This window comes from Panulirus ornatus, chromosome 1, assembly GCF_036320965.1.
Source record: "Panulirus ornatus isolate Po-2019 chromosome 1, ASM3632096v1, whole genome shotgun sequence".
NCBI lineage: Eukaryota > Metazoa > Arthropoda > Malacostraca > Decapoda > Palinuridae > Panulirus > Panulirus ornatus.
In genome coordinates, this window is record NC_092224.1 from 52,606,948 (window position 1) to 52,618,986 (window position 12,039).

The 12,039-nt window shown below is 43.2% G+C and overlaps 1 long non-coding RNA gene across 1 annotated transcript in view; it reads left to right on the plus strand.

The window, feature by feature from the left end:
• The first annotated feature begins 1,538 nt into the window (after positions 1-1,538).
• The window catches only part of LOC139748977 (uncharacterized), a 53,191-nt gene continuing 42,690 nt past the window's right edge, over positions 1,539-12,039 (plus strand). The window contains exon 1 of the long non-coding RNA XR_011712853.1: positions 1,539-1,650. This is a non-coding gene — a long non-coding RNA (uncharacterized lncRNA). The remainder of the gene's footprint in view (positions 1,651-12,039) is intronic.

The window sequence follows — 12,039 nt, forward strand, 5'->3', positions numbered from 1 at the left end:
CCAAGGGATCCGGCAATGCCACATTACACGCGACCCCGGCAATGCTCATTCCTTCTACAGCTGCACTATGGGTCGCAAACATGTCTGTAGCAGCACTATGTGAATCCTGCTTCACTTCTCATCCTATTCTTGTTCCAGCTGTAGCACTCCCCTATTGGCGGCGCATTCCTATGAACACCCCAGTACAGCCTTGTGTTACACACCCTTTTGTGCTCCTCTCCCAGCCCTAACTTTACGAAAGTGTGTTGACTGTTACATGACAGACATCAGAGATAGCCTAACTGTAGTACCTTACGGATGTTTGTTTCACATATGAAGTCTGAGAGAAGAATACCATAAACATGAGTAATACATCACTGCTAAACTCATAAGTAAAGAGAGTGTTGTTCATAGGTAAGCTGCTACTGCGGCAGCAGAAGTTAGGCTGGATTCCCGTAGTGCAGCAGCGACTGCAGGAGAGATGAATCATTGTTGGGTCTCTTAGTGCTGTACTTAGGGGGAGGATTGGCGCTGATGTGGTCTCGTAGTTGTTTGTGCTAGAGGTTATAGGGGGATGGGGCATTGCCCAGATCCCGTTACTGATCTACAATTGCTACAGCACGGAAGGGGGCGTTGCTGGGGCCCCATGGCGCTGCTGCAGGAAGGACAATATGTGGCCAACGTCACATTGTGGCTCAAGACAGTAGCTGAAAGGTTGATTCTCACAGCAACAGCGCCTAGTATATGCTTCTTTATCAGAAGTTTTGAAAGTCGAAGATTTTGAAAGGGGTTTAGAGGAGTGTACTTGGGAGTGTGATTTGGAACAGAAAACTAGGGAAAGAGGACGAAAGGAGCAGAGCAACGGGTGCTGGAGCTCAATTCAGGTGCCCCATCATGACTCCGATCCAGGCCCTTCATAACAAGTACCCCTCATGATGGCAGTCCAGGTGGACGATGAATGAGGACCAGAAGGACTTTTGGAGCGACACTCGCTGAACCCGACTGACTGAAGGGTAGATAATGTTTTCTGTAACAGTCCTCAGTAATGAGACTTGGTAATCTAATATGAAGTTATGACGTCAGCGCCGATCCTATAGTTTATTTTGTTCCAGTCATCAACTAGACAACGTTGAACAGTTCTCCACCATGATTTGGACTCACAGTGCTACAGTTGTGTAACTTTCCCATGCCAGTCACGTGAGACAACGAGCTGCTTAGTCACTTCAGTTGGTCACATGACATCTTGTTACTCATCCTCGACTCCGGACGCAAGGCTGGCCGGCCGTCGGCCTCACCAAGGCAGCACACGCGTAATGCTCGGAATGATACAAAATCAGGCTATATTTACTATCTAAATCTTTTGTTATATTACGTGCATTTTTAGTACATCTTCTCGCACAATTCCCGTTTTTCACACTTGCATGAGCGGCATGATCATAAGATAATTGTTACGTCACGTCATGACGGGGATAAGAATCAAATCATAAGACGTAACATTGCCAACATGGTGTTATGCAACCACCGAGTCAGGGTCAGGCAGTGTCTGCACACCCGCCTTGATGCCGTGCAGTGGACAGCCATGTGAATCATCAGTTGCCCCGACCACTGCTTTGCTGGCCTCCGCGAGGGTCCTCATTTATAAGCCTCAGTCGGCTATCATTCAACAAAAAAGTAAGTGTGATACATGATGATAAGCTTTAAAACCTGTTATCTTATCAGAACAGAAAATCTAAACACCCGTCATTAGTTTTTTGTATACAATGGCCCAGCCAAACTATCGGTTCGACGGTCAATTTGCTGGTTATGAGCATTTGCTACATGGCATCGCCAACCTCACCATGTGTACAGTCAGTCCTAACCTGCCAGGAGGTAGAACGTGAGATACGTAAAGTGACAATAAAATACGGAATATATCTTAGCGCAAGTGAGCTATTTTCAGGAAAAATAGGAAATTAAATGGTGTAACAATGATAGAAATAGTGTTACATTTCAGGTGATAGAAAATTACATTGAAAATACAAGTGGTTAGTTTGTGTTCGTGAACTCACATATCTGGCTCATGTAGTGATGATGCAAACTGCAATATTCAGGTTTGTGTGGGACCAGGTCAAAGTGATCTGTGGCTTGGGAACATTAGTTGTTCCAGCGATGAATATCGTCAATTATACCTGTAGCTTTACTCAGCTGCCAGACAGTGAACTCACAGTGATTCATGGTTTGAAATGATAGAAAACAATTTGTAAAACAAGAATGAACACCGAAGATAGTTTATATGAACAAATGGTAAAGAAAAGGAAGGGAATAATTATAATGTATTTGGTGAATATCAAGATGAAAATATCGTTGTGTAAAGTGATGATAAGTGGCGTCAGTGTAACAGAGACTTTGGAAGGATATATATTATCTGAATATAGTCTGATTACTACAAAAATATGTCGGAGCGGTTCCCCGAGTCACTGCATATCCCACCAGCTGCCGGGCGGCGGAAGGTGATGTATTTATTTATCAATCCATTTACTGGTCGGGTTTCTTCAAGGTTTAGGTACGATGACCGGACGTCCCGCCTTCAGCTACATATTCCTGCTTCAGTCCCGCTCTTCCCTGCAAATTTTAAGGGACATGAAAATCTCCGGCTTTATGAGTTAATGAACTTAAATATCCCGCTTTATCAAAACAACTGCCTTTAAAGCATGTGATTGCATGGATCTTTTGCCGCTGTGTTGTAAGTATAAGTAAATATCAATAGTGTGTGATTTGAATTTATAGATAATGTCTGTTGATAATGGTAAGAAGAATAATGTCATAGCCAAATTATATTTTGATACCCCGCCTATATCATCAAGGCCATAAATTGATTCATCGTATTATCAAAGATGAGTTTGTGCTTTAAGAATTTAGCTTAACACTGTCTCAAAAAATCATCACCCGCGTCCACTGACCACTGTACTGTGAAATTGTTATGTATTGGTTTCCGTTCATGGGACAAATACTGGTCAAATTACCATAACCGACGAAATATACAATAAATTTGGTTTATTCAAAAAGGATGTTTTTAATGTCATCAACATTTTTGACATTTAGATTTTTTCCACTTATTGTTCTTTCTATATATATTTTTCCTCTTTAAGGTTAAACCTTATTACAATACATTATGCAAGCACCTTGACCATACCCTAGTAGCTTATTGCAAATTTTATGAAAATTTACACAAGGCTTATATATATATATATATATATATATATATATATATATATATATATATATATATATATATATATATATATATATAGATAGATAGATAGATAGATATTTTCCGCTGTCTCCCTCGTTTGCGAGGTAGCGCAAGGAAACAGACGAAAGAAATGGCCCAGCCCACCCCCATACACATGTATATACATACGTCCACACACGCAAATATACATACCTACACAGCTTTCCATGGTTTACCTCAGACGCTTCACATGCCCTGATTCAATCCACTGACAGCACGTCAACCCCGGTATACCACATCGATCCAATTCACTCTATTCCTTTCCTTCCTTTCACCCTCCTGCATGTTCAGGCCCCGATCACACAAAATCTTTTTCACTCCATCTTTCCACCTCCAATTTGGTCTCCCACTTCTCCTCGTTCCCTCCACCTCCGACACATATATCCTCTTGGTCAATCTTTCCTCACTCATTCTCTCCATGTGCCCAAACCATTTCAAAACACCCTCTTCTGCTCTCTCAACCACGCTCTTTTTATTTCCACACATCTCTCTTACCCTTACGTTACTTACGCGATCAATCCACCTCACACCACACATTGTCCTCAAACATTTCATTTCCAGCACATCCATCCTCCTGCGCACAATTCTATCCATAGCCCACGCCTCGCAACCATACAACATTGTTGGAACCACTATTCCTTCAAACATACCCATTTTTGCTTTCCGAGATAATGTTCTCGACTTCCACACATTCTTCAAGGCTCCCAGAATTTTCGCCCCCTCCCCCACCCTATGATCCACTTCCGCTTCCATGGTTCCATCCGCTGCCAGATCCACTCCCAGATATCTAAAACACTTTACTTCCTCCAGTTTTTCTCCATTCAAACTTACCTCCCAATTGACTTGACCCTCAACCCTACTGTACCTAATAACCTTGCTCTTATTCACATTTACTCTTAACTTTCTTCTTTCACACACTTTACCAAACTCAGTCACCAGCTTCTGCAGTTTCTCACATGAATCAGCCACCAGCGCTGTATCATCAGCAAACAACAACTGACTCACTTCCCAAGCTTTCTCATCCCCAACAGACTTCATACTTGCCCCTCTTTCCAAAACTCTTGCATTCACCTCCATAACAACCCCATCCATAAACAAATTAAACAACCATGGAGACATCACACACCCCTGCCGCAAACCTACATTCACTGAGAACCAATCACTTTCCTCTCTTCCTACACGTACACATGCCTTACATCCTCGATAAAAACTTTTCACTGCTTCTAACAACTTGCCTCCCACACCATATATTCTTAATACCTTCCACAGAGCATCTCTATCAACTCTATCATATGCCTTCTCCAGATCCATAAATGCTACATACAAATCCATTTGCTTTTCTAAGTATTTCTCACATACATTCTTCAAAGCAAACACCTGATCCACACATCCTCTACCACTTCTGAAACCACACTGCTCTTCCCCAATCTGATGCTCTGTACATGCCTTCACCCTCTCAATCAATACCCTCCCATATAATTTACCAGGAATACTCAACAAACTTATACCTCTGTAATTTGAGCACTCACTCTTATCCCCTTTGCCTTTGTACAATGGCACTATGCACGCATTCCGCCAGTCCTCAGGCTCCTCACCATGAGTCATACATACATTGAATAACCTTACCAACCAGTCAATAATACAGTCACCCCCTTTTTTTAATAAATTCCACTGCAATACCATCCAAACCTGCTGCCTTGCCGGCTTTCATCTTCCGCAAAGCTTTTACTTCCTCTTCTCTGTTTACCAAATCATTTTCCCTAACCCTCTAACTTTGCACACCACCTCGACCAAAACACCCTATATCTGCCACTCTATCATCAAACACATTCAACAAACATTCAAAATACTCACTCCATCTCCTTCTCACATCACCACTACTTGTTATCACCTCCCCATTTGCCCCCTTCACTGAAGTTCCCATTTGCTCCCTTGTCTTACGCACTTTATTTACCTCCTTTTTATTCTCCCTAAAATTTAATGATACTCTCTCACCCCAACTCTCATTTGCCCTCTTTTTCACCTCTTGCACCTTTCTCTTGACCTCCTGTCTCTTTCTTTTATACATCTCCCACTCAATTTCATTTTTTCCCTGCAAAAATCGTCCAAATGCCTCTCTCTTCTCTTTTACTAATAATCTTACTTCTTCATCCCACCACTCACTACCCTTTCTAATCAACCCACCTCCCACGCTTTTCATGCCACAAGCATCTTTTGCGCAATCCATCACTGATTCCCTAAATACATCCCATTCCTCCCCCACTCCCCTTACTTCCATTGTTCTCACCTTTTTCCATTCTGTACTCAGTCTCTCCTGGTACTTCCTCACACAAGTCTCCTTCCCAAGCTCACTTACTCTCACCACCACCCTATATAGGGGATAGGGGATTAAGAATACTTCCCACGTATTCCCTGCGTGTCGTAGAAGGCGACTAAAAGGGGAGGGAGCGGGGGGCTGGAAATCTTCCCCTCTCGTTTTTTTTTTTTTTTTTTTTTTCAAAAGAAGGAACAGAGAATTGAGCCAGGTGAGGGTATTCCCTCAAAGGCCCAGTCCTCTGTTCTTAACGCTACCTCGCTAATGCGGGAAATGGCAAATAGTTTGAAAGAAAAAAAAGAAATATATATATATATATATATATATATATATATATATATATATATATATATATATATATATATATATATATATATATATACATGTGTGTGTGTGTGTGTGTGTGTGTGTGTGTGTGTGTATTATTTGTTATACTTTGTCGCTGTCTCCCGCGCTAGCGAGGTAGCGCAATATACATATACATGTATATACATACACGCCCACACACATGCACATATACATACTTATACATTTCAATGTATACATACATATACATACACAGACATATACATATATACACATGTACATATTCATACTTGCTGCCTTCATCCATTCCCGTCGCCACCCCGCCACACATAAATTGGCACACCTTCCCCCCATGCGCGCGCGAGGTAGCGTCAGGAGAGGACGGACAACAAAGGCCACATTCGTTCACACTCAGTCTCTAGCTGTCATGTATGATGCACCAAAACCACAGCTCTCTTTCCACATCCAGGCCCCACAAAACCTTCCATGGTTTACCCCGGACGATTCACATGCCCTGGTTTAATCCACTGACAGCACGCCTTTCACCCTTCTGTATGTTCAGGCCCCGATGGCTCAAAATCTTTTTCACTCCATCCTTCCACCTCCAATTTGGTCTCCCACTTTTCGTTCCCTCCACCTCTGACACATATATCCTTTGTCAATCTTTCCTCACTCATTCTCTCCATGTGACCAAACCATTTCAATACACCCTCTTCTGCTTTCTCAACCACACTCTTTTCATTACCACACATCTCTCTTACTTTTTCATTACTTACTCGATCAAACCACCTCACACCACATATTGTCCTCAAACATTTCATTTCCAACACATCCACCCACCTCCGCCCACGTCTCGCAACCATATAACATTGTTGGAACCACTATTCCTTCAAACATATCCATTTTTCTCTCTGATATATATATATATATATATATATATATATATATATATATATATATATATATATATATATATAGAGAGAGAGAGAGAGAGAGAGAGAGAGAGAGTTGCTGGTTTGGGTTGCAGAAGCGCTGCTAGTGTTGCTGTAGATTCCGTGTTGTAGATTCCGTGCCAGGAAGATGAAATGGCAGGAGTCACTAAAGGAACCTCTACTGACGGAAATGCCCTAAGGGCGGCTTGGGAGCCTGGAACTACCTGGCCATGACACCACCCGGGACAGTCAGCGTTGTTAATCCTCCTCGTTAGGTGTGAACCCTGGCAGTATCGCCTTGCTCGCCCCAAGGTTTCATTGTCCGGAGTTTTGCTCATCATGTCCAGGTCGTTACTAACCTTACGTGACGTCTCACTATACGTAATTAACTTCGGTCTCGATAAACTAATAACAAATCATTACGGTGTCACTCCTTCCTCTCCTTGGCATATGAAACTGAGAATGCTAACTAACTCGCGGGTTCGAATCCAAACGTGGCTAAGCAGACTCGTTCTCTGAGCTTAGGCCATAACTATGTAATTCACCCTATGACAACACTGATACACTCATCATGGCATCAGTGTTACATTGACCCAAGTTGGGAATTATAAATATCCCAAGTGGCAATATCTTTTTTAAAGACTAATGATATTGATAAAGTACTTGTTTTAACTCGCAGAGCTGGGGTTGCTGGAGGTGTGAGGGTGGTAGGAAAGAAGCCGTTGTGAGGTGAGGAAAGTGAAGCATGATGAGTCTCTGTTAATCCTATCATGAAGCCGCGAAATGAAGACGTTGACAAAATATTGTATTAAGATAACATTAGCGATAAGGTTACATAATTACCCTCGTGAATGACACCATCTTAATAACAACACTTTATTGATTTCTTCGCCACATTACACACCACTCCAGTTTTCTGCATTGTGGCTTAATGTTTCGTAGTGTCATAGATATAATGGTTCACTGAACAAATTTCTTTCTAAAGGCTGGTCCTGTTGAAGATTCTCACTGTAACCTAATTGTTGTAAATATAAAAACATACATATATAATTGCTGTGCACATAACATGATAATATCCTGAATTTTTATGTTAAAAATCCCAACAGTATTTTTCTCAGGGATGTTACACTCATTACTCAAATTACTTTGGTTTCCTGTAGCTTTGAACTTGTGATGGGGATCAAGAAGTAAGAAGCACAGCATGGTAGAAGACGTTAAGAATAACGAAGTCAATGTTTAGCTTTTTATTTGAGTGAGTGTGGTGGGAGTGTGACGTGAGTGTGGTGGGAGTGTGGCGTGTGTGTGGTGGGAGTGTGACGTGAGTGTGGTGGGAGTGTGGCGTGAGTGTGGTGGGAGTGTGACGTGAGTGTGGTGGGAGTGTGGCGTGAGTGTGGTGGGAGTGTGGTGGGAGTGTGGCGTGAGCGTGGTGGGAGTGTGGCGTGAGCGTGGTGTGAGTGTGGTGGGAGTGTGGTGGGAGTATGGTGTGAGTGTGACGTGAGTGTGGTGGGAGTGTGGCGTGAGTGTGGTGGAAGTGTGGCGTAAGCGTGGTGTGAGTGTGGTGTAAGCGTGATGTGAGTGTGGTGGGAGTTTGACGTGAGCGTGGTGGGAGTGTGGCGTGAGCGTGGTGGGAGTGTGGCGTGAGCGTGGTGTGAGTGTGGCGTGAGCGTGGTGGGAGTGTGGTGTAAGCGTGATGTGAGTGTGGTGGGAGTGTGGCGTGAGCGTGGTGGGAGTGTGGCGTGAGCGTGGTGGGAGTGAGCGTGGTGGGAGTGAGGTCCTGTGGTGGTGGTGATCACCTTGGGTATGGTCACGTATCAGCTGAGAGTCGTCATGAGTGATTCATACAGATATCGAGCCTGGTATTAGTCGATAAGATTACAAGAAACAATTAATATTACTTTGCTAAGGAGATAAGCTTTGAAGTAACTTTACTCAAAACACCCAAAACCATCACATGAACTCAGCATACTTTCAGTACGAACAATAAAACGGTAAATGAGAGTGTTCATTGTCTGGTCAGAAAACATTTATCTATACCCATTTTACCAGTTTACATAATTTGCTTCTCGCGATACTAATTTACCGTCTCTTATTAAACCCCACATATCAACATAATAAGATGAGCTCGTATAAAGCAAACATTCTCATGTTCTAAGTATTGCCCAGAGTTAACAAGGACCACAGGTTATGTTTCTACATGACACAGCGGACACGATGTTATATTCACTTTATCCAGACCAAACCATCACCACAATATAATGTCAACATTACCACAAATAAAGATTACTTACTGATCATAACATGTGGTACACCTGTGTAGTGCTGCTGACCCCACCCATTCTCCTGACCTCACAACATCCCACTATGCACACCGCCACCCTATACTAAATACCTTACTTGTGTTACAGGCTGTAACCTGAAATAATACGTGAAACAGTTGATAGTTGTAAAAATGATATTCCTTTTTCTTATGATATTTACAAAAATGTTTGATAGCTCCCAGGGTAATAATACTGAAAACAAAATGGTTTAGTAATTACTCAAATGCACCTTTACTACTAAGTGCTGCCCCTTGCGATAAACCCAGCATGTGTAAAAATCACTCTCGAGTTGGTGACGTTTGCTTTTGATGGCCTGTGAGTGTGTATGTGCCTGTGTGCTAATCAAACGGGGGTGGAGGGAGTTGCATTATCATGGAATAATTCACACCTCTGCTAAAAGCTGGGAATAATGTCTTAATTTGCGATTGGCGTCACACGCAGAATTTTTGCTTAGTTCCTACTTGTCTTTATATTTGCTTCATAAACTATTGCATTATGTAGGTGTCGGCTGCCAGCGGACTCTTCAGTCACTCGTCCCCACTGTTCCCTCCTCTCCTTGTTATCATTCACCCCCTCACATTCCCGCTACCCCAACCCCGTTCACTAAAGAAAGCTTCCAGGTAGTGAATCGATACTCCCAGGGTTCACACCACGGAAAGAAAGAAGTGACAATGGTGACTGTTCGGCCTTGAAGTAGGGGCAGCCGACTGTCTCATGCCGCCCGTAGGTGATGCCCGGGTATGTAAGGGGCAGAAATGTCAGGTCATGAAAGCTGCTTGGGAGAAGCTATTCCCAAAAGAAATTGGAGATGTTGCAGCCGAATGTCGAATAATAACAGTGGCAGCTTTTGACCTGCCACCGCCGAACATCGAATATGAGTGTCATGGAGTGATACTACAGGTACAACCGTGGGTTGGGCCTCCAAGTTCAGTCCTCTGGGAATTTGTAGGTCAGGTGAGGTCACACGCCGTGACCTACCACCAAATCAAGAAAGAGTCAGTAAGGTGACATTTGTGGAGCGATACTGGACCTTAGGCAACGCCCGGGGCATTGCTACAACCTAAACACAAACCGGGAGCCACCGCTCATACCAGGAGCCTCTATACTCGCCATACCCACCTACGACTGGAGCTACACGTAGGCTTTCCCATGTGCTCCTGCTTCATAACATGCCCATCAACCATCATCGAGGGACTGCCAGGAAGACAACACCCGGCGTGTTGCCGGATGGTAAGGAGAGAGCCTTTGTTAAAACCAGACCTCTCATGGAACTTGGGTTTATGTATCTAAGATGAAACGTCAGGAGTCACGTAAGGGAATTCTGCTGATGGAGAAAGCGCCCCAAAGACGGTTTGTGTCTGGCGGCATATGGCCGAGACTTTAGGTACTGGAGAGGTAAACTTGTCTAAAGCGAGTCAAATGCCTGACTTTCGTCCTTCGTTGTTCGTTTTGTTAAGGCTGTCGCACATTTAGTGTAACACTGGCCTTTGCCTTTGGCGGCCATTTCAGTGATTCCCGCAGGAGCTCTCTGCTTCAATTCCACCAGTTGATTTACAAAAAGACACAACAGGCAGAGCCCACCCGCTGATTTAGAAAAGACAACAAGCAGACCGGACGGGATAAGTGAATATCCCAGTAGACAGTGATGATCTTGTCGGTTGATTAGAAAAAGACAGGCGCACAAGAAGGTGCAGGCCGCTGGTCAGTGACTGCTTACCACCGTCCCTAACTCTTGGATTTGGTCAGGCTCGGAATGGCCTTCTCCTCTGGAGCCACAGGCTGCATTTCCTAGGAACGTTTAGTCTATCCAAGGTGGTAGATATCTTGCGATGACACGGAGCAGTTTTGCACTACATCATTACTCCATTAGTAGTGGTGGTAGCAGCGTCTTGTCCTGACCTCATCTCACCCAGGTCAGCGCCACCTGACCGCCGACCACGTATTGACCTGCTCCATCTATCAAGAAGTGTGGCTTTCCCTCTGCTGATCTGCCATACTGTCTGATATCAGACATCAAGTAACCAGATAGCAATTTTCACAGCTCAGATCATCATCAAGAGATACCACAGACACTTGCACTTTGAGAAAGTAAAAGTACTAGCTACAAGGAATACTCGATGCAGGACACAAGAAGCCACAATCAAAACTATGATTATTATTTAAAAAAAAAAATTTTAAGTTACATGTGCACATCACAGCCAAACATTATCCTTCAGCAATTAAAAGTAATTAAACCCCTATAACTCAAAGTCTCTTGACAGAATTCGGCCCCAAGAAGTACCCGAACGTTATCTTCGAGAGCACAGACTCAGAAATGAACCAAATCCATACAGGCAGCAAAGATAACATGCAACATAACTCACTGTATCAGACCAAAAGAACCGAAAAGTAGGTAATTACATGTACTCAGAGCCTAAACCAGACTTTATATTTTCTACATGCAGTACGCAGCGAGTTTATTGTCTTGGTAACAATATCTTTTGTCCACAAGTTTCTAAACAAGAACATTATATGCAACTTGTCTCTTCTCCCTGTTACTGTACTCTGCACTCTTTACGTTCTATAGGCATGTATACTGTCTACATATTTCACTAAACTCTGTCCAAAATTTGCTTACCATCTGGAGAGAGGCGTCATCGATATAGTCTCTTTTTCGTCTGGGTTACACTATCGAAAAATGTGATATTATGATGAACGTCCACACGTTTAAAATGGCATTTACAGAACAATTTAGTTGATCAGGCCTGGAAACAGACACTCCCTTGTTCTGTCGAGCCACCGTTCATGCCACTTGATTAAACCAGTTTAACTCCACACATGACCTATGAGTCAAACCGATTTGACAAAATCTTTTGACTTGCCGACTGAGCGTGTATTGAGATCCTCCAGAGGACACTTTTTGTCAGTGAAGGAATGTCA